The sequence below is a fragment of the Solea senegalensis genome, unplaced genomic scaffold (genome assembly GCF_019176455.1).
Source record: "Solea senegalensis isolate Sse05_10M unplaced genomic scaffold, IFAPA_SoseM_1 scf7180000014291, whole genome shotgun sequence".
Lineage (NCBI taxonomy): Eukaryota > Metazoa > Chordata > Actinopteri > Pleuronectiformes > Soleidae > Solea > Solea senegalensis.
The window spans coordinates 18061-38238 of record NW_025321010.1 but is presented as its reverse complement, the minus strand read 5'-3'; the positions used below and the strand labels follow the sequence as shown (position 1 = coordinate 38238).

Genomic DNA, 20178 nt, shown 5'->3' with positions numbered 1-20178 from the left:
CAGCATTGAAAACTGTACTTTGCTTCTTACTAGAGGAGGGAAGGTTAAATATCTTGGGGAACATCTACTCTCACATTGCAGTTTTTACAGTGCTGACTTTAAAGTACAGTACCTTAACATCCCAACTGAGCCTTACTTTACCAAGTTCCTTACCTGTGATTAAATTCTATGGCTTGCTGTCCTAAAGCCTTACCTCTTCAGTACATGTCAAGCGATGGTGGTATAGTGGTAAGCATAGCTGCCTTCCAAGCAGTTGACCCGGGTTCGATTCCCGGCCGTCGCATAGAGGCTGTTTGAATCTTTATAAATGTGCGACAGCTCCTCACTTTGTCTGGGTTTCAAGACAACACAACCACCCCTTCTACATACTGTTTGATTAGAGTGATTGCAGATCGTGGCTTTTGCTACGAGCCACCAAGACCTTTCATAAGTACAGTCAATGCTGTGTCTGTATTCTATGCCTGTACACGATTTCACTGGGGTTTGCACTGCCACAGCATTGAAAACTGTACTTTGCTTCTTACTAGAGGAGGGAAGGTTAAATATCTTGGGGAACATCTACTCTCACATTGCAGTTTTTACAGTGCTGACTTTAAAGTACAGTACCTTAACATCCCAACTGAGCCTTACTTTACCAAGTTCCTTACCTGTGATTAAATTCTATGGCTTGCTGTCCTAAAGCCTTACCTCTTCAGTACATGTCAAGCGATGGTGGTATAGTGGTAAGCATAGCTGCCTTCCAAGCAGTTCACCCGGGTTCGATTCCCGGCCGTCGCATAGAGGCTGTTTGAATCTTTATAAATGTGCGACAGCTCCTCACTTTGTCTGGGTTTCAAGACAACACAACCACCCCTTCTACATACTGTTTGATAAGAGTGATTGCAGATCGTGGCTTTTGCTACGAGCCACCAAGACCTTTCATAAGTACAGTCAATGCTGTGTCTGTATTCTATGCCTGTACACGATTTCACTGGGGTTTGAACTGCGACAGCATTGAAAACTGTACTTTGCTTCTTACTGGAGGAAGGAAGTTTAAATATCTTGGGGAACATCTACTCTCACACACATTGCAGTTTTTACAGTGCTGACTTTAAAGTACAGTACCTTAACATCCCAACTGAGCCTTACTTTACCATGTTCCTTACCTGTGATTAAATTCTATGGCTCGCTGTCCTAAAGCCTTACCTCTTCAGCACTTGTCAAGCGATGGTGGTATAGTGGTAAGCATAGCTGCTTTCCAAGCAGTTGACCCGGGTTCGATTCCCGGCCGTTGCATAGAGGCTGTTTGAATCTTTATAAATGTGCCACAGCTCCTCACTGTCTGGTTTTCAAGACAACACAACTGTCGCTTAACATGTACTGAAGAGGTAAGGCTTAAGGACAGCGAGCCATAGAATACTGTTTGATTCGAGTGATTGCAGACCGCGGGGCTTTTGCTACGAGCCACCAAGACCTTTCATAAGTACAGTTAATGCTGTGTCTGTATTCTATGCCTGGACACGATTTCACTGGGGTTTGCACTGCCACAGCATTGAAAACTGTACTTTGCTTCTTACTGGACGACGGAAGTTTAAATATCTTGGGGTCCATCTACTTTCACATTGCAGTTTTTACAGTGCCAATTTTAAAGTATAGTACAATAACATCCCAACTGAGCCTTACTTTACCAAACTCCTTACCTTTGCAGAGTCATACTCATTTTATTGGCAGTGTGGCATATTCATACTATTGGGCTTGTAAACTGGTGATCATAAACTCAACATGATTAAATTCTATTACTCGCTTTCCTAAAGCCTTACTTCTTCAGTACATGTTAAGCGATGGTGGTATGGTGGTAAGCATAGCTTCCTTCCAAGCAGTTAACCCGGGTTCGATTCCTGGCCGTCGCATAGAGGCTGTTTGAATCTTTATAAATGTGCCACAGCTCCTCACTGTCTGGTTTTCAAGACAACACAACTGTCGCTTAACATGTACTGAAGAGGTAAGGCTTAAGGACAGCGAGCCATAGAATACTGTTTGATTCGAGTGATTGCAGACCGCGGGGCTTTTGCTACGAGCCACCAAGACCTTTCATAAGTACAGTCAATGCTGTCTCTGTATTCTATGCCTGGACACGATTTCACTGGGGTTTACACTGTGACAGCTTTGAAAACTGTACTTTGCTTCTTAATAGAGGAGGGAAGGTTAAATATCTCGGGGCCATCTACTTTCACATTGCAGTTTTTACAGTGCTGACTTTAAAGTACAGTACATTAACATCCCAACTGAGCCTTACTTTACCAAGCTCCTTACCTGTGATTAAATTCTATGGCTCGCTGTCCTTAAGCCTTACCTCTTCAGTACATGTCAAGCGATGGTGGTATAGTGGTAAGCATAGCTGACTTCTAAGCAGTTGACCCGGGTTCGGTTCCTGGCTGTCGCATAAAGGCTGTTTGAGTCTTTATAAATGTGCGACAGCTCCTAACTGTGTCTGGTTTTCAAGACAACACAACTACCCCTTCTACATACTGTTTGATTAGAGTGATTGCAGACCATGGGGCTTTTGCTACCAGCCACCAAGACCTTTCATAAGTGCAGTCAATGCTGTGTCTGTATTCTAAGCCTGGACACGATTTCACTGGGGTTTTCACTGCCACAGCCTTGAAAACTGTACTTTGCTTCTTACTAGAGGAGGGACGGTTAAATATCTCAGGGAACATCTACTTTCACATTGCAGTTTTTACAGTGCTGATTTTAAAGTATAGTACATCCCAAATGAGCCTTACTTTACCAAGCTCCTTACCTGTGGAACACAGTGACCACGGCTGAATCGGGACTGAGACAAGCGATGCTGAATGTGACCACTGTGAAACCTTTTATTTCTCTGATTAACAGCATTATCGAGGCTGGTGTTCGCACTCTATGTCTCTCTACCAAAGCGCTGTCTCTCTCGCTTTCTTTACTTGTCGGACACAAATCCATATAAACTTTTCCGTGTCACTATTCTGCAGCGTATTTGTAAATCGGACAGCGATAGAAGCTGGGTACGTGAATTACATAAGTGACACATGAAAACTAACTATGCTGGTGTATTTCAGCCATTGTTATGAAACATGTAATGGATATTTTGTTTGTAGGATTTGCTTGTAATATTACGTTTTGTATGCCATATATCCTTTTAAAGGTGTTAATATTCAAGATTCAAGATATTTATTGACATATGTTCAGTTAAAACAGACTGTCACGCAATGAAATTCTTAATTTGCACGTTCCCCATAATCACTACAACAATAAAAAAATATATATTTATACAAAGTAATCAAAAAACAGTATGAGTAAAATATAATTAAACAAAAAACTAGAATAAAATTTAAGATAAATGTACAGACTAAAATTATAAATCTATATTTAAATATAAACTTCGACTTAACATTTGACTTAAGTTTAAAAACAGCAATAGAATCTTAAAGCAGATCTATAGTAAGGCAAGAAGTTGGACAATATTGCACAATTATTTGAGTTTTTAACAGCAGCCGTGTGTGTGAAGTGATGTCGGCAGTGCAGTGACGTGTGTGTGTGTGTGTGGGGGGGTGGTAATGAGTAATGTAAATCAGTCTGTTCGGGATGGGGTGATGTGATGTGTGAATCAGTTCAGGGATGGGGGTCTTGATGAAGGAGCTGTTCACCAGCCTGATGGCCTGTGGGTAAGAGCTGTTTGTCATCCTTGTGGTTCTGGATCCCAGACTCTGGTAGTATCTGCCTGATGGCAGCAGTGTGCAGAGTCTGTGCTGTGGGTGTGTATTGTCTTTTATGATGTTGTGTGCTCTTCTTGTGGCCCTGGTGGAGTAAATGTCCTGAAGTGAGCGGAAGGCTGCTCCAGAGATGGACTGTGCAGTTTTGATCACACGCTGGAGGGTCTTCCTGTCTTGGGCAGTGCAGTTTCCATACCAGATTGTGATGGAGCTGGTGAGAATGCTTTCAACCGTGCATCTGTAGAAGTTGCTGAGAATTTTTAATCTGTGTATTGTGAGACCAGATGAGGTCCTCACTGATGTAAGTCCCGAGGAATTTAAAGGTTTCCACCCTGTCCACTTCTGTCTTGCCTATTCACAGTGCATGGTGGTGTACACTCTACCCACCTGGGATCAATCCGATGACTGTAGTATCGTATCTATCGGGATCCCTATGCTTACAGTTCTTGTTTGTGATGTACGGTTGACGACCTTCAACCGACATTCTCCTCAGAGCTGTACGCACCTCTGCTGTTGTCACGGTAAGTGGTGAGTCCTGTGCACACTCTGTGGTCAGAGGTCCTCCCTGTTGGTTGGTGTTGAGGGTCTCAAAGTGGGCGTAGAACTCATTCAGCTCATCTGGTAGGGAGGGCTGGCTGGTCGTGGCCCCTCAGCTCCCCTGCTGGTAGTCTGTGATGTGATGTAGACCTTGCCACATGCATCAGGAATATGCAGTGGAGTAGAAACCCTCTAGCTCCAGTCTCTGATGGACCTACTCAGGTCATATCTGGCCTTCTTGTAGTCCTCAGCGCTGCCTGAGGCAAATGCAGCAGAACGAGCACGTAGCATGGACCAAACTTCAATAGTTAATCCAGTGCTTTTGGTTTGGGTAAATCGTGCAACGTTTTGTGGGTACAATATTTTCCTCACATGTACTGATGTAGCCCGTTACACTGGAAGCATATTCCTCAAAGTTCACAGTACAGTCATCCCTCATAGTAGCAGCTTTAAAAATGTCCCAATTTGTAATCCCAAAGCAGTCCTGAAGCACCCGTTCAGTCTCTTTATTCCACACTTTAACAGTAGTACTTTAACAGTAGGGGCTTGCTTGAGGCATTGTCTGTATGCAGGCATGCCGGTGTCCAGGTGTGCGGTCTTGTGTTTGTTAATGACGTCATGCAGCAGCCTCAGTGCTGTGGTAGTGTCCGCCCGTGGTGGGACGTAATCACACAGTAAAAACACCGAACTCCCTCGGCAGGTAGAAGGGTCTGCATTTCACCATTAAAAGTTTGATATCACTTGAGCAGTATCTTTCAACTACCTGTACGTCTGAACACCAGCTGTTGTTTCAAAACAAAGTAGTTGTCAGGGAGATGACGCAAACACGTCAGCCACGGAGGGCGCCATGCTGGTTCCTGTAGAATACAGTGGAGAGAGTAAATGGGTCAGGGTTCCAAAGACAGAGGATTCTACAATTATGCAGATTTTTTACAAGGAGGTAAAGTACAATTATGCTACTTAATTCTTCTCCTTCAAAATTGTAACTATTGTACTTTTTACTCCTCTTTATTTATTTGATAATTTTGGTTACTATTAAGTTACTGAAAGATATATTTTCCGAAATACAGAATATAATCCACAAATAAATTATGGTGTAGTGTTATAGATGAAAATATAACTTTATTGACACATTTATTGATCTATTGATAACACATTTACTTACCAGCTAAACTGTATAAAGTATTTAAATTACCTTATAACCAGCTTAAATATTAATCTGGCACTTTTACTACCTCTACTACTAAATCAGTCCAATTCAATTAAATTTTATTTGTATTGCGCCAAATCATAACATACATTATCTCAAGACACTGTACATAGACAACATCAAGGAGAGCAGAGAACCCCAACACCTCACACAATGACCAAGCACTAGGCATCAGTGGAGAGAAAAAACTCCCTCTTAACAGGAAGAAATCTCTTACAGAACCGGGCTCAGAGATGTGCGGTCATCTGCCTCGACCGGTTGGGGTGAAAGGAAAATGGGGGACAGGGGGTGAGGGAGGTGAGGGAGAGAAAGGACAAAAATAATGTTGATGATATGTATGATATGGATAAACTGGAAAACTTAAACTTAAACCTGATCCTGCATCCTGCAAGATAAGAATACAGAGAGAGGGAAAAAGGAAAGACACAAACTAGGGAGAGAATGAGACGAGGTTAATGACATATAAAAAGTCATATTCATATCCTGAGTGTGACAGAGTGAATGTGCGTTCACCACAGGAAAATCCCCCAGCAGTCTTGGTCTATAGCAGCATAACTAAGAAATAGTCCAGGTTTCCCTGAACCAGCTCTAACTATAAGCTTGATCAAAAAGGAAAGTTTTAAGTCTAACTTTAAATACAGAGAGAGGCTCCACCTCCCGAATTGTCATTGGAAGCTGGTTCCACAGGAGAGGAGCCTGTTAACTGAAGGCTCTGCCTCCCATTCTGCTCTTACAGACTCTGGGAACCACAAGTAAACCTGTATTTTGTGACCTAAGTGGTCTGTTAGGGTGATAAGGTAAGACTCTAGGTCTTTCAGATATGACTATTAAGTGCTTTGTATGTAAGGAGGAGGATTTTAAATTGAATTCTAAACTGTACGGGGAGCCAGTGTAGAGAAGCTAACAATGGAGTTATATGGTCTCTCTTTCTAGTTCCTGTCAGAACTCGTGCTGCAGCATTTTGAATTAACTGAAGGATTCTAACAGACTTGTTGGAACATCCTGGTTATAAGGAGTTACAGTAATCTAATCTAGATCTAGATGTAAATCAGAGTACCTTTTCCCCTTTGTTTGAGCATTATATGTGTATTCATGCTGTGAACTCTCAGTGAAGTTGTCTTTTCTGTTTAAGTGATGGCAAAATTCCGTTGTCCTGAAAGATTCTTCTGGTCTTCTTTTGGTTTGTGGACAAAACAAGACTTTTGAGAACATCATCATTTCCAGATTTGTGGAACATCAATCAACTTTTTTTTAAGGATTTCTGATATTTTATGGACCAACAGATTAATCGAGAAAATAATCAACAGATGAATTGATTATGAAAATAATAAATAATCATTAGTTCTATTATTTTGTAAACAATAGTGTTGAGGGGTCTTCTCCAGAGGCCTTGTCTTCAGAGTGATCACCATCACATGCATCTGAACAGTCATCAAGTTCAGACTCCACAATAATACTTGAATCTACTAAAACCCAATGGAAAAAGCTGATTGAGGGACCCAGTGACAGCAGCACTGCAAAGGATGTACGTTTTTTTAAACTATATAGTCTAATATGTTTTATGTTTTGTTTTAGTTTTTTATTAAAAATGTCAACAACAGCCCGTGATGAAAATATGCCTCATGCCAATATCTGATCTTGATTGAATTACAAATGAACTTATTTTCACAAGTTATTTATTTCCCCCTGCATCTTAAGTAGGTTTGTCAGCCTCTGTCTCTTTTTGTTTCAGACTGTAAAGGTATCCCTGCATACAAAGCCAGGTGGTGACCAAATACTCAAAGAATATGAGCAAACAATGTGTCTTTCTGATGGTACAAGAAGAAAGATGGTTAATATTCTTGTGGCAGACATGGTAGAGAGAATGTGCTTTTTTTGTTTTGTTTTGTTTTTAATGCTTAGGTATGTATGTGTCTATTCACATTGTGAAGTGTTGGCTGGTTAGCTTTTTGATAAATTTCTCAACCAGTATAGCATTGTGTGCCTTCAGAAATAATTTTTATTTGCTTTCCTTCATTAAAAAAATGTGATTCCAAATGTGGTTGCAATTTCTGTTTACAATGCTGGTGATTAGAGGTAAAAAACAGTAACAAAACAAATTCATCGCAAATTCATGGCAGTAACATGGCAAATTCTCAAAATACTCTTATGTAATTGTAAGTATAATCTTAAGTCTTAGGTATGCAGCAATTTGCTCAGTATGCTCTATGCTCTGAAATATGTTTAAAATCATACCTAGAAATCGTCACATGAACAGACATGCCATGGGGCCAATTGTCCCGAAATTAATTTAAACACTTTGCAGGCATGTGACATGGATCTTTAGCACTGTTATAGCAATAATATGCAATGCATAATTACTCTGAGAAGTTGTTGCAGATGTTGTGTTGGTTTTACATGCATCAATAAAAATTCCATGAAAGCAGACAATAAAAGGTTTCCTCAAACACTTGAAACTATGTGGGGTAAGTCACTGATATGAATGTTGCAATCTTTGGCTATCACTATCATGATGAATTTGTCCTTTTTCAGGAGGATCCCTCCAGTAAATGTCCACATTACATATGCACTTGGCATTACAACCTTGTTCCCGAACTTGGAGGATCCAGGTTCAAAGAATGGCTATGTAAGGCTATATAAGAAACATCCATGCTATCATTACTTTATGCAAGCACTGCAATCTTTGCCCATGGTGCAACCAAGGCATTGTCTTATGAGTTACTATGAGTTCCTTTCAGTTTTGTCAATCAGGCAGTTGTCTTGTCTGATGACCTTTAGCAGGCATCTTGTAAGATGCAGGGTTTCATTTTAAGCGATTATGGAATGCACTTGATATCATGTATGATACAATCAAAGTTATACTAAACATTACACAATTTACTCTAATGAGTGTTAGTAACAGTATTTGTTAGCAGAAGCTCTTCCGGTGTTCTACAATAGAGACGGGATTTATGATCTTGAGGAGCCGTTCCTTTCAAAGAGCCATTCAAAAGACTGGCTCACTATTTTGGATCTTTGTATAAAATGTGTCTTAGTGTAAATAAAGCTCTTTTGACTTGTCAATCATGCAACACCTTTTTATTTGTGGCACAATAAAAAACTAAACACGCTACAATGAACTTCCTTGCAAAACTATACTAAACTAAAAATATATTAATATAGAAAAACTTTTACAAAACAAGTTTCAAGTATAACCCTGCATAGGACTGCTGATCTGTCCTTTAATTAATGCAAATTTTAGTAAACAATATTTGAGACAGACTTGAAAGAAATATTATTTTGGCATATGTTACATTTTGCTTTGCCATTCTTTTCATCCAAAAAGTGCATCCAAATGCTGCTGCGCTTCCTTTGGCTCGTAGCTGCACTAAATAATTGTATCTACAGTATAAGTCAAAGTATAGGGACTATTAATTATTTTCCTTACACATTTCTTAAATTAAAAAGAAATACTGGAAAAATAATTTTATACAAATAATTTGCTTTAAACCAATATATTTCTTCAAATATACTTTGACAGCTCTGGTATGATGTGGCTTCCCATGTGCTGCCATCTAAAAAAAAAGTCCCCTATTATAATCTAAATATATTTTAATCTAATTAGAATCTAATTATTATTATGATGATGATGATGCGGATGATTATTATAATTATTATTATAATTATTATTAATATTGATAATAGCATTATTAATAATAATCATAATAATAGTAATAATTGTAATCATAATAATAATCTACTTTAGTAGGAAATATAGAAGTAAAAGTGAGTAAAATATAGGTTCAGAATGCATCAGAAGCCACCAAATGCCACCATTTTATTCAAAATGTTTGAAATCATTGAAGGTTGGCTTATCTGAAGAGATTGTTTATTGTTATGTCTGGAATTTAATTTTGACCCTATACTGAAATGAATGGAAACCAGTAGCTATCTTGGAGGAAAGATAATTGAATCAATTAAAAAAAAACAACATTGTGATATGGAAAATAGCTGGAAATAGATAATCAATACATATGTGGTTTTAAGTTAAAGGAATTGCTATGGTGTTCATTTTCATTGTTTAGTGTGGGACTGTGAGGTGGCTGCCATCCTTTTGCTTCTTCACCTGCTACCTCCAACATCCAAGGGCAGGAAGACCTCCTCCAAGGTTAGCGTATCAGATGCCGTGGATCGCCTAGTGAAGTTCATGAATGTATGGTCTTGGAATTTAATTAAATGTTTAACTTAAGGCATGAACCGATATTTGGCTTTCAAGGGACAAAACTGATTATTTACATGGTAAATGTGCCTGACATGCAGAGTTTCAGATTCAACACCAAATTCTAAGCTTCCTCAAGGAAACTGGTCCTGCTCAGCCATTTCTCCTGTGTATTGAATGAAGAAGTAACAGCATCCAGAATTTCTACATTGTCCTAGACCAAAAGGTCATCCCCTGTTCGATGCATACTGGTGTGGCTGCCTTTGATGAGCTATTCAAGGCACATTTTGCTTTTGCTGTGTCCTGTGTCATGTGTTGTGCAACTTTCACACATTCATTCAGGCGATCGTGTATGGCATCGATGTTGGCAGTGAGAGTCCTCAGGTCAAAGAAATCACAGCAAGAATTATTCACAGTGCAGTTTAAAGAGGAAGGTATCTTTGACTCGAAATAATGTTTGCAGGGTACACCAAACAAGTTGTTCAATGTTATTCAAACATTTGAAGACGCATTCAGCATGGTTTGTACCCATACAGGAAGGAGTTTACGTTTGAATTGTGGAGAACCTGGATGCTCATTTGTTTTCTGCACATACTCTGGTTTTGAGTTGTCCAAAATGTGTAACCGCAATACTATACCAGACAAAGTATCACGTTTCCGGGTAGTATCGCCATACTGCAGCCTTTTTTTATTATTATTATTTTTATGAACTGCAATGTATTTGTACAAGTACCCTACCTGCATCAGGAAAATTGGGCTACACATTTGGTGCATGAGATTTGAAGGGAAGCACAACTTCTTCAAAAAGTCTGCAAAGAACTTTAAAAACATAACAAAAACACTTGAAAAGAAGCACCAGTTGGCTTTTTTGTTGAATTAACAATGGGTGAGTGTAAACAAATTAACAGTTTCAAAAGTGTTAATTTAACACTCAAAAGAGTGGACACATAGGCGACATCGACCGGAAGCTCCAATTAACGCTGCGTTTGTGTGTGTATCTGCGTCATTACCTTGTTTATGAAACACTAAAGTTTCAGAACAAACAGTTCAGCCACTGCTGAGAAAAATAGGGTTTCCTTGTTTTCCTGGGCTCTGCGAAGGCACTTCCAGATTGATGATGTCATCAGAAATCCTCACCACGCCTCTCACCACCGTAGCACCTCCTGGTGCGGGCAATAGTCCGAGCACAACCGGTTGCGTACATTCAACCGCAGAAGAAGAAGAACTACTCTCGTTGTAGCTGCTGAGATGCAGAGCATCCACCGTGCCAGAGGGGGAGCTGTGTATCTGAGAGCTGGCCTATCTGTTACGTCACTGGGTGTGATTTTGGTCTGAAACAGTGCAGCTGATGAGAGCGTCAGTGAGGAGATATTTTGATCGGCTCGTTTGCAGCGACAAGGAGGTTTTTAACCATGAAAACAAGGTCCCGTTTTGGCCAACTCCAGAATCTCCTAAAAAGGGAGGAATCATAAACAGGTTTTACCCCTTAGAGACGGGCTTAACACGATGGCGACAGAGATACATCCAACAGTTTGGCTGCTGAAGAGCTGCTATTTTCAATTTTGCTGTTGCTTAACCTGGGTGAGATGTGATCTGGCATTGGCCAGGCCAGGCAAAAGTCATTAGGCGTCGTTACTAGATAGCCATTGCTCCTAGTAAACTGCAAGATGCTCGTTTGTTGATATGTTTTTATGATGCTCTGCAAATGTCATCTGGATCATTGGTCTGATTGTGGCGCAATCCAGTTGCGTACGGAGGCATTTTGATATACGTTTGTTCATGTCTCCATCAAATTGGAGGTGTCTACACTCTTTGCAGAGTCATACTCAATTTATTGGCAGTGTGGCATAGTTGTACTATTGTGCTTCTAAACTGGTGATCATAAACGCAACATGATTAAATTATATGACTCGCTGTCCTAAAGCCTCACCTCTTTCATTCATGACAAGCGATGGTGGTATAGTGGTAAGCATAGCTGCCTTCCAAGCAGTTGACCTGAGTTTGATTCCCGGCCATTGCATAGAGGCTGTTTTAATCTTTATAAACGTGCGACAGCTCCTCACTGTGTCTGTGTTTCATGAGAACACAACCACCCCTTCTACATACACTTTGACTAGAGCGATTGCGGACCACGGGGCTTTTGCTAAGACCTTTTCTTTATTTCTGGAGTCAGAGATGAGTTTAGTTGAAAAGATTTATTGGAAGCAGCTCAGATCTGTGAGAAGAAAACTGAGACTATGCCGAACAAGTAGATGTTGGGCATCCACTGTCAGTCTGCCTGTGAGTCCCAGAGTTAGGATATTTAAAGGGTTTTGGAGGGCTTTCTCTGCTGATACATAGCACTGACCTTTGGGAGGACTGTATAGTTGAGTTATCAGTCCTCTGTTCCAGTCAGGCCGGACACAACAAAAATATAAAGAGGCACATTTTGTAGATAAATGACTGGTGCCAGTGCTACACTGAGGCCTTTGTAAAAAGAGATTTGTGGCTGGCACCGTCCTGAGTTGTTGTTGAGGTTTGTTCTTAGGAATGTAATCACCTAAATTGAATGAAGGCCAAATCATAGGTTTTTCAATACGTCATTAACTAATAGTGATGACTAGGGACTAGGGATCTGATATTGAGTAGAGCTAACCATGTGAAGATAACAGGAGACACTGGTATATATCGTGGTTGACCTGCTATACTTAACAAATTAAGTATAGCATAACCCACCTGTTTAACCATTCTACAGCAGTCCTGTGGGCACACTGTAAAGAATCATTTATGTGGGGACAGGCTGCGTTGTGTTAATGATGCAGAGGCCTCATCTAAATTCGTTTTTTATTTAGGTATAAATAAAAAAGGGGGGGAGGTAGGTCCCCTCTAAGAAGTGTTAAGAGAATGAAGAATTAAACATGACATGTTAAGAGAATTAAGAATTTAAGAGATGTAAAGAATAAGGAATTAGAGAGAAATAAAATTAGGCTAGTAGTTACTAATGAGTAACATGCAGTCAGTTGAATATAAGGTGCCAGATTTCCAAAAGAAACTGTAAGTTATGGTTTTCATCTACTTAGTGAAAACTGAGCGCAAATTCGGTAGGGACAATCAAACCAGTAGGGAAATCTAAACGGTAGTGTTGGGATTAGGAGCGTGATTGGTTATGAATTTAGAATATTAATAATTAATTAATTATGGAATAATTAATCGGGGCACCACTCCTCTCAAACAGAGGAGAACAATCAGTTCTGAATTAACCATTAATTCATAACCTCCAAAAACAGTCTCATAAATTAAGCCGACTACCAATTTGGATTATGATTAATAATTAACTTAATAATAGATAAATCACAATACTACATCATTAGTTAGGTGAATTGAAGGATTGGAGTTCTACAGAGAAGAGGTTGGCAATATATACACTTGTTCAATATTAATCAGACCAGACGGTATATTTTAGAAAATATTTATTAAAAAGACATCAAAGATTGAAACAACAATATCTATTAAATGTAACTATATACAGTGTGTGTGTGTGTTTGGAAAAGAGAGAGAGTCTGTGTGTGAACAGGTCAAATGGTCAAGTCAGATAGCGGTAGACTACGGAAGGGGAGAACTCACAAAGAGACGCCACCTTGGCTAATAAAGACACCGAAGAAGAAGCTCGTCACATCCGTTGACTTGAGCCCCCGGGGAGTCCGCTTAATATTTTTGTTTTTTGTTTCTTTTCATAATATTAGGATTAGTATAGATTTAGATCAGTGGGAAAGTAAGTAAGGGGTTTGAGGCCCATGGCTTCTGGGAGCGGGGGGGATCAGAGTGGTAGTCAGCAAACAGTGTGTCGGGAAAAGGGGGAGAATAAGAGAATGGCATCGAGGGAGAGATCTGAAATGTCAGGAGATGAAGGAAATAAAATGAGGAAAACTGGAGCAAATGAAAAGTTTGTGGTGCTGTTTAAAGTGAAGGGGGCTAATCAGGGTGATCTGGGGTTTAAAGCAATAAATCCATTAAAAATAACTAATAACTAACTTTAGAGAACCAGATAGGCAGGGATTATATAATGGAATGCTGAGCGTTTGTTGCAAAAACAAGAAACAATGCTCGGGCAGTGGGGAAGTTGGTGGTTAAGGTGGAGAGTTTGGTTCCTAAAGGAAACCAGCAGGGGCTCAGGGGAGTTGTGTATGGAGTGTTTGCTGGCCTGACGGAGAAGGAAATCCTAGAAAACGTTAAGGGCGGCCAGGCAACTGAGGTACTGAGATTTAGGCGCAAGGAGGGAGCAGGTGGGGATCCACTGGTCCTATTAACATTCAGGGACAGTGTGCTGCTGCAGAGAATGTTTTTAGGAAGCATGGCATATCAGGTAAGGGAGTATGTCAGACCGCTGCTACGCTGCTATAATTGCCAGCGATTTGGACATGTGGCTGGGTCTTGTCGGGGGAAAAGAAAGTGTGCGGTGGAGACGTACAATCCAAAACTGTGAGGCAGAGGCTCCGAAGTGCCCTAATTGTGGTGGGGATCATGCAGCAGCGTTTCGTGGCTGTATGCACTCAGTCCAGGCTAGGCGAGTGTGTCATGTCCTCTTCCACCTCTGGGTGGTGTAGTTCTCCCTGTCTATATTTTCTGGTGGCTGCTCTTGTTCTCTGCCTCTCCCTAATGTGTTCCAGGTGTGGATCCTAATCATGGGGTGGAGCCACTATCTATAAGAGCAGGTCTTCTGCAGTATGAGGCTCTCTCTCTCATCTGAGGCGTGTCTCCACACCAACTGAAGCGCCTGCCATTTTGTTATGTTTTCACATTCATGATTGCTTCAAATTCCCATAATGTTTAATATTATTTTGTAAATAAATACCCCTAGACACGTTCTCCTTTTCACTCTGGTCATGGTTGTGTTGCAGTTAGGGTACCTGGTTGTAACAGAGTGCAGGCTGTGAGGGAGAATGACAAGGTGTCATATGCAGAGGCAGTCCAAAGAGTGGTTAGAGAACGCACAGCTTCCACTACCAGAGAAGGAGCAGCACCTGTTTTATTTAATATAATGATAAATGACATTTTCTGCAAAGTAGAGGGAGCATTCGGGTTGTCTTTGTTTGCTGATGATGGGGTTATTTGGAAAAGAGGGCGAAATGTTGAGTTTATTTTAAAGCAGATTCAAAGAGCATTAGTGTCAGTAGAGGAATGGGGGAACACATGGGTCTACACTGGAGAAGGTTAAAGCTTTAAAAATTCTGGGCATTTGGTTTGAAGAGTGGATGACTTGGGCTGTGCATGTAAATAAAATTTTGCTGAAGTGTGAAAAAGTGTTCAATGTTATCAGATTTTGAAAGAAACTGTAAGACATGGTATTCCTCTACAAAGTGGAAATTGAGTATAGAAGTTGTTAACTTAAGTTAAAGAGAAGAAGAAAAGGAAAATCTGTAAAAGAAAGAAGTGAAATCCCATGCATGGGTTTATTTAATCAAAGAAGTGAGACTGCAGATGAAAATAGATGATGAAAGTTGAGGTTAATAGCGTGCACGCATGGAGAAGAAGTCTATCAAGGATAAGATCTCTTAAGGATAATCTTAAGGATCTCAAGGATAATATTAGAAACAAAATTTGGTAGGAAAAAAAACGATATATAAATGGAATCGATATCAGATGACTGAGAGCAGAGGATGAGAAGAAGAGAACATTTTAACAAAAAGTGTTAAAATTTAAGATTTCTTTTAAAGTAAAATTTAAGATTTAGAATAAGTGTTGTCTTGCGTTGTTCTGTATTGTTCTGTGATGCTTTAATGTGTGTGCCATGGCTTTGTGTTGTTTTATGTGCATGTTGACATAAGCTCAGTCTTCAGTGCCTGTGTTGAAGAGGAAAAGCTGTTTTTGACATGAGGTCTGGACAGACATTATATGTAGAATATTTGGAATGAAGAAAAAACAGGGAAACATTTATAATCCAGATTAACAGTTGAGAAAATAATATTGATAATAGTAATTATTATAGCAGCTCAGTCAAAAACCTAACAAGGACAGTGATAATTCCACCTATATACACCTGAGCTCACCTCCCTTGTTCCTCTGTGAGACCTCAGTCTCCACCCTCCCTCTCTTTTCCTCAGTGCCGACTCAAAACTTTGAGCAGGAGAAAACAGGATTAAATTCGCTGTATGTAAGCTGCACACATACAATTCAAAACTGGATAGTTACTAATAACATTTGTCTAAAGACATTTAAATTGAACATTTTTAAAAGATTTATGGTATATACAAATACACTGGGAGATGAATTTAGATATTTAGGTTGTTTCTCATAATGAATGTAGTTTTGCTGTAGCATTGAAACGCTTAACTAGTGTGTAGTTTGAATGAGATCAGACATTTCATTTAAAAGTTTAAAGTCACAAATCTCAAGATTTAAGAAATATTGGACAGGTTAACAATGTATATGGCATCAGACATTGGTGTGGGGAGTAAACATCCTGACCTCATGAAGGTCATCAGTATCCAATTTTAATTAAAGATACTCAGCGTCGTTATGTACCATACACTTGACCTTGGGAGACTGCTAGACATTCATGAAGAGGCTAGCGAGCGGATGAGAGCATATGAGGAGAAAACAGTGGAAGAAAAGCTTGGCCCTTTGAGACTCCAGGTCTTGGAACAGCAGCAGTGAAAACCTACTTCGAGTCGCTGAATTTTCATCTCCAGTATTGCTATCTTCTGGAGAAGTTTGTGGAAAAGGGAGGCATTTTGCTGTTGATTTAATTAGCTTAGTTTAGCTTAGCTGAGCTCCTCAACCCAGTCACTATAGTGCAGGGTTGTGCTGCTCATAGGCCACACTCACAAATTAAAAGAGTTTAAATAATAGTGGTAGCCTTCCGTTGTTTTCATAAATTAAGCTCTCAGTGATATAGAAGTATCCAGGACCACTTTCCATAAATGTTGTAGCAAAAGGACAGGATTGCAATGAAAAAAAGTGAGAAAGTAAAGCGAAGAGCTAAGAGCGAAGCAGTGCACTCTCTTCAAGAGAGGAGGAGGAATCCTAGCATGGAGGAGCAAACTCCTGCTATGAGGCTGCTGCTGATAAAGAGAAAGAGGTAGGGAGGGTGGAGGACTGTTGCTAAACTAGCTCTGTTTATGTGGAATATGTCATTACAACAAAACTACCAACAAAATGGGGAAAATGTCACTTCTCTGCATGTTATCAGAGCATTTACCTTAATATTCTGTTAAAACACTGGCAAAGTTTGTGGACTCTGCTTCCCATTTGAGTGGGTAGAGCAAAGTACTGTAAAATCTAAATAAAGGCATGACTTATTCACTTTATTTTTTTAATTATCAAATTAATGTGTATCCGAACATGTCTGAATTCAATTACTTTTTCAGTGTGTTATGATTATATTTCCAGAAAGAATATGGTTATTTTTTGTGAAGCTGAGCTGGATTTTCCTGGATGTCAATAAACGCATCATATCTCCATGGACCTGCTCTAGTAGTATTGCTGCCATTTCTATAACTTTGACTGACGTGTGTCATCAGCCAATCAAAATTTGATGCATAGTGACAGAACGCCCCAGGCCCAGCGTTGTGTCTGGCACTAGCCCCTGCTGTTGTCATCAACGACGTTTGAACCTTTGGCGGGTTTTGAAGTAAGCTATGATCACTGCATTAACACCACCGATCCATCATGTTTCTGATCTCCTTCGTGTGCACTTTTCACGGCGATCCTTTGGACAAAAGAAGGAAATTATTTCAAGAGGAAGACCTACACCGAAGAGGTACATGATTTCCGGTAGTTCGAGTGTTAATGATAAATTTATAAAAAATTTTTTAGAAGTGGTGAGCACAAAACTGTTGATCATAAATAGAGCCGGGGACGTGTTCCCCGCGTAGCTGACGCCTATGCTTTTGTGGAAGCTTGTTTTTGTGTCATATAGTGGCTTGTGAAATTGCAGTTGCTGAGTGACATAACGGAAGATGTGGTTGTAATGATGCAGTAGCCTATAGATGCGCAGTGGTGTGCGTGTGCGCTACGGTTGTTGCAGATCAACTGTCCCGTGAATATAGTCGGTGTTTGTGCGTGTTTTTTTTTTGTTGTTTTTTTTACAAATAATGGCTGTATTTGTGATATCTCTGAATATCAGTATATGGGCCCCAGAAACTTTATCAATTCAGGTGACACGCTGTGCTTTGAAATTCCCTCCTTACACACTCATTGACATTCATAACCCACTCTCTCAATCTCACTCTCATTCATTCTTGTGTGAGACCTCACTCATAGACGTCATCTTGTGTTGAACGTGCAGTCCTACAGCCTCGCTGCTGTGCATTTCTGCCTGAGATCTGCGGGCATTGTGGTTGTATTTGGCACCATCTTGTGTGGATGTGTGGGCCTATAGTCACTGCTACTGCGCACCATGGATGTATTATGAGAACTGGATAGCACTGCCCCTTTTTGCGCCATTCATTCCTATGAAGCTGTTCACCCAGCGTATTTGCCAAGTTTATTTCCAGGTTGTGCAGCCCATAAAGCATGCACAGTACGGTTGGCACGGAATGAGCCACCCGTTCTCTACTTGCTTGGCAAGTTCATGAACAGCCAAAGGCATGATGAGAGTAACTCGGTAACAGCTGCTGTGGAGGAAGACCTGTCAGTGTTAACTGTGACAATTAGAGCATTTAATATATAATATATAATATACCTGATTAATATGTATCGTAGGTATACGTATTTGTTCTTTAATTATTTGTAATGTCTTTTAAAAACTGTTGATTCTCAGGTCATCATTTCACAGAAACACACTCTATGATAATAATCAAAGTTTCTGTAAAAATTTGCAAAAACCTTGTGCAACATTTTTCCTCGGGAATCAGTTTCCGCAGGTCTCAGTGCATCACACGGTCACAGCTCCACAGTCCACACCATCATCAGTGTCACAATGTCCGCGACTGAACAAAGTGCAGCATGTCAGTCTCCTCTCCACACAGCAGCCCGTTAATGCATCGATAATAAGTTCGAAAATAAATGCTAATGAGCAACAAATAAATAACTGAAACCTGCTTTGTCATATTTAAAAAAAAAATAAAAATGTAAAAGAAAACCTCCATTGCCTTTATTTTTTCACATTTCTCATAAAGCATTCATATTGTACGGTTCCCTGACAGTAGCACCATTCCCGAGATGCTTGGTGTGCTCGTACACAGCTGTGACATTACTCAGAGAAACACAGAGAGGGTTTAAGAGCAGTGCTGATTAGGGAGTAAGTGCATGCAGGTGCGCAGGAACAATCAGGGAGCAGGTGGACGCAGACGAGAAGGGGGCAGGGCAAACAGGAACCTGAAACAGAGACAGGGGTGAGTGTTCACAAAATAAAACCGGAAGCCAGAAAATTTGAGGTAGCTGCTTATCGGGCCAACCTGAGCATACTCTCCACCTTACAGTAGTGCCCTACAACAGCCCCTGTGTACAATCTCCGCCTGTTCACAAGAAAGGGCCCAAGACACTAGCGGTAAGAATAGCTAGGCTTTATTTAAAACTAGATGAGGACTCTCATATAAATATACTGCATATAAAGATATAGATAATTTTCCTTCATAAAAAAGCAGAACTATTAACGGAACACTCTGTGTGTAGAGGTCTGTATGTAGTTCTGTATGGTTAGCTTGATATAGTTTTCAGGTGATTTAATGAAGGGAAACACAGTGAATGGCCGTGCATAATGGCACTGCGCTCTGACACGGAAGTTCTCCAGGACTGGAGAAGCTGATGCGGCTACAGGGATTTTGTGAATTGAAAGAGAAGCTCTTCATATATTGTTTAGATACAATAAGAATCACCCACATTCATAGACCAATGCAGGCTGAATATTTAGTTTAGTATTGAACATATTTGACGATCGGCGACACATTGGCAGCTTTGGGCACGTTACTCACACAGCGGACTGCGGACAGACAAATGCATAATCAGATTTATGCCTTACGGAGATAATTACTATGGAATAAAAAAAATATATATATTACTGCTGTATTAATCACTATAACACAGTTTAATGGCATATCAACCATAAAATACATACATGAATACAGTGTAACTGTTAATACTGCCTGTTTCTATACAGAATTATATATTTTGTTTAATGTTTCTAAGGTTTCAGGCACAAGGCAGTTCACGTTCTGTGGCTCAGTCCTTTTTGAAAGAGGTGATTCTCCTGCCAGACCCCAAAGCTACACATGTGCCAAGACGTGCCAAAAAAGTATGGCTTTTTGAAAATGGCCACATCAAGTCTGCCTTAGAATTTGGCTGTGACTGGGATTCTGACACAGTAATGCAGGCAATAAAAACAGCCTTCCAGCCAGCTGTGGAGGGATGCAGGTTTTGGAATTGTTTTTCATATTTGTTTTCGTCTTTTCATTGGATATTTGCAAGAATACCACGACATACTATACTATGAAAGCTTCATTTTAAGTGCTTGTGTGGTGAGAATTAAAATATTATTTTATTATTTTACATTCCCTTTTGTTGCTGCTGATTTCCAACAGGCT

General features: G+C 40.0%; 3 non-coding genes across 3 annotated transcripts; all 3 read left to right on the top strand.

The window, feature by feature from the left end:
- The first annotated feature begins 211 nt into the window (after positions 1-211).
- On the top strand, positions 212-283 carry trnag-ucc. Its single transcript has one exon. It is a non-coding gene; the product is annotated as a tRNA-Gly (tRNA).
- Positions 284-705: 422 nt separating this feature from the next.
- trnag-ucc lies at positions 706-777 on the top strand. Its single transcript has one exon. It is a non-coding gene; the product is annotated as a tRNA-Gly (tRNA).
- Positions 778-1203: 426 nt separating this feature from the next.
- On the top strand, positions 1204-1275 carry trnag-ucc. Its single transcript has one exon. It is a non-coding gene; the product is annotated as a tRNA-Gly (tRNA).
- The last annotated feature ends 18903 nt before the right edge of the window (positions 1276-20178 follow it).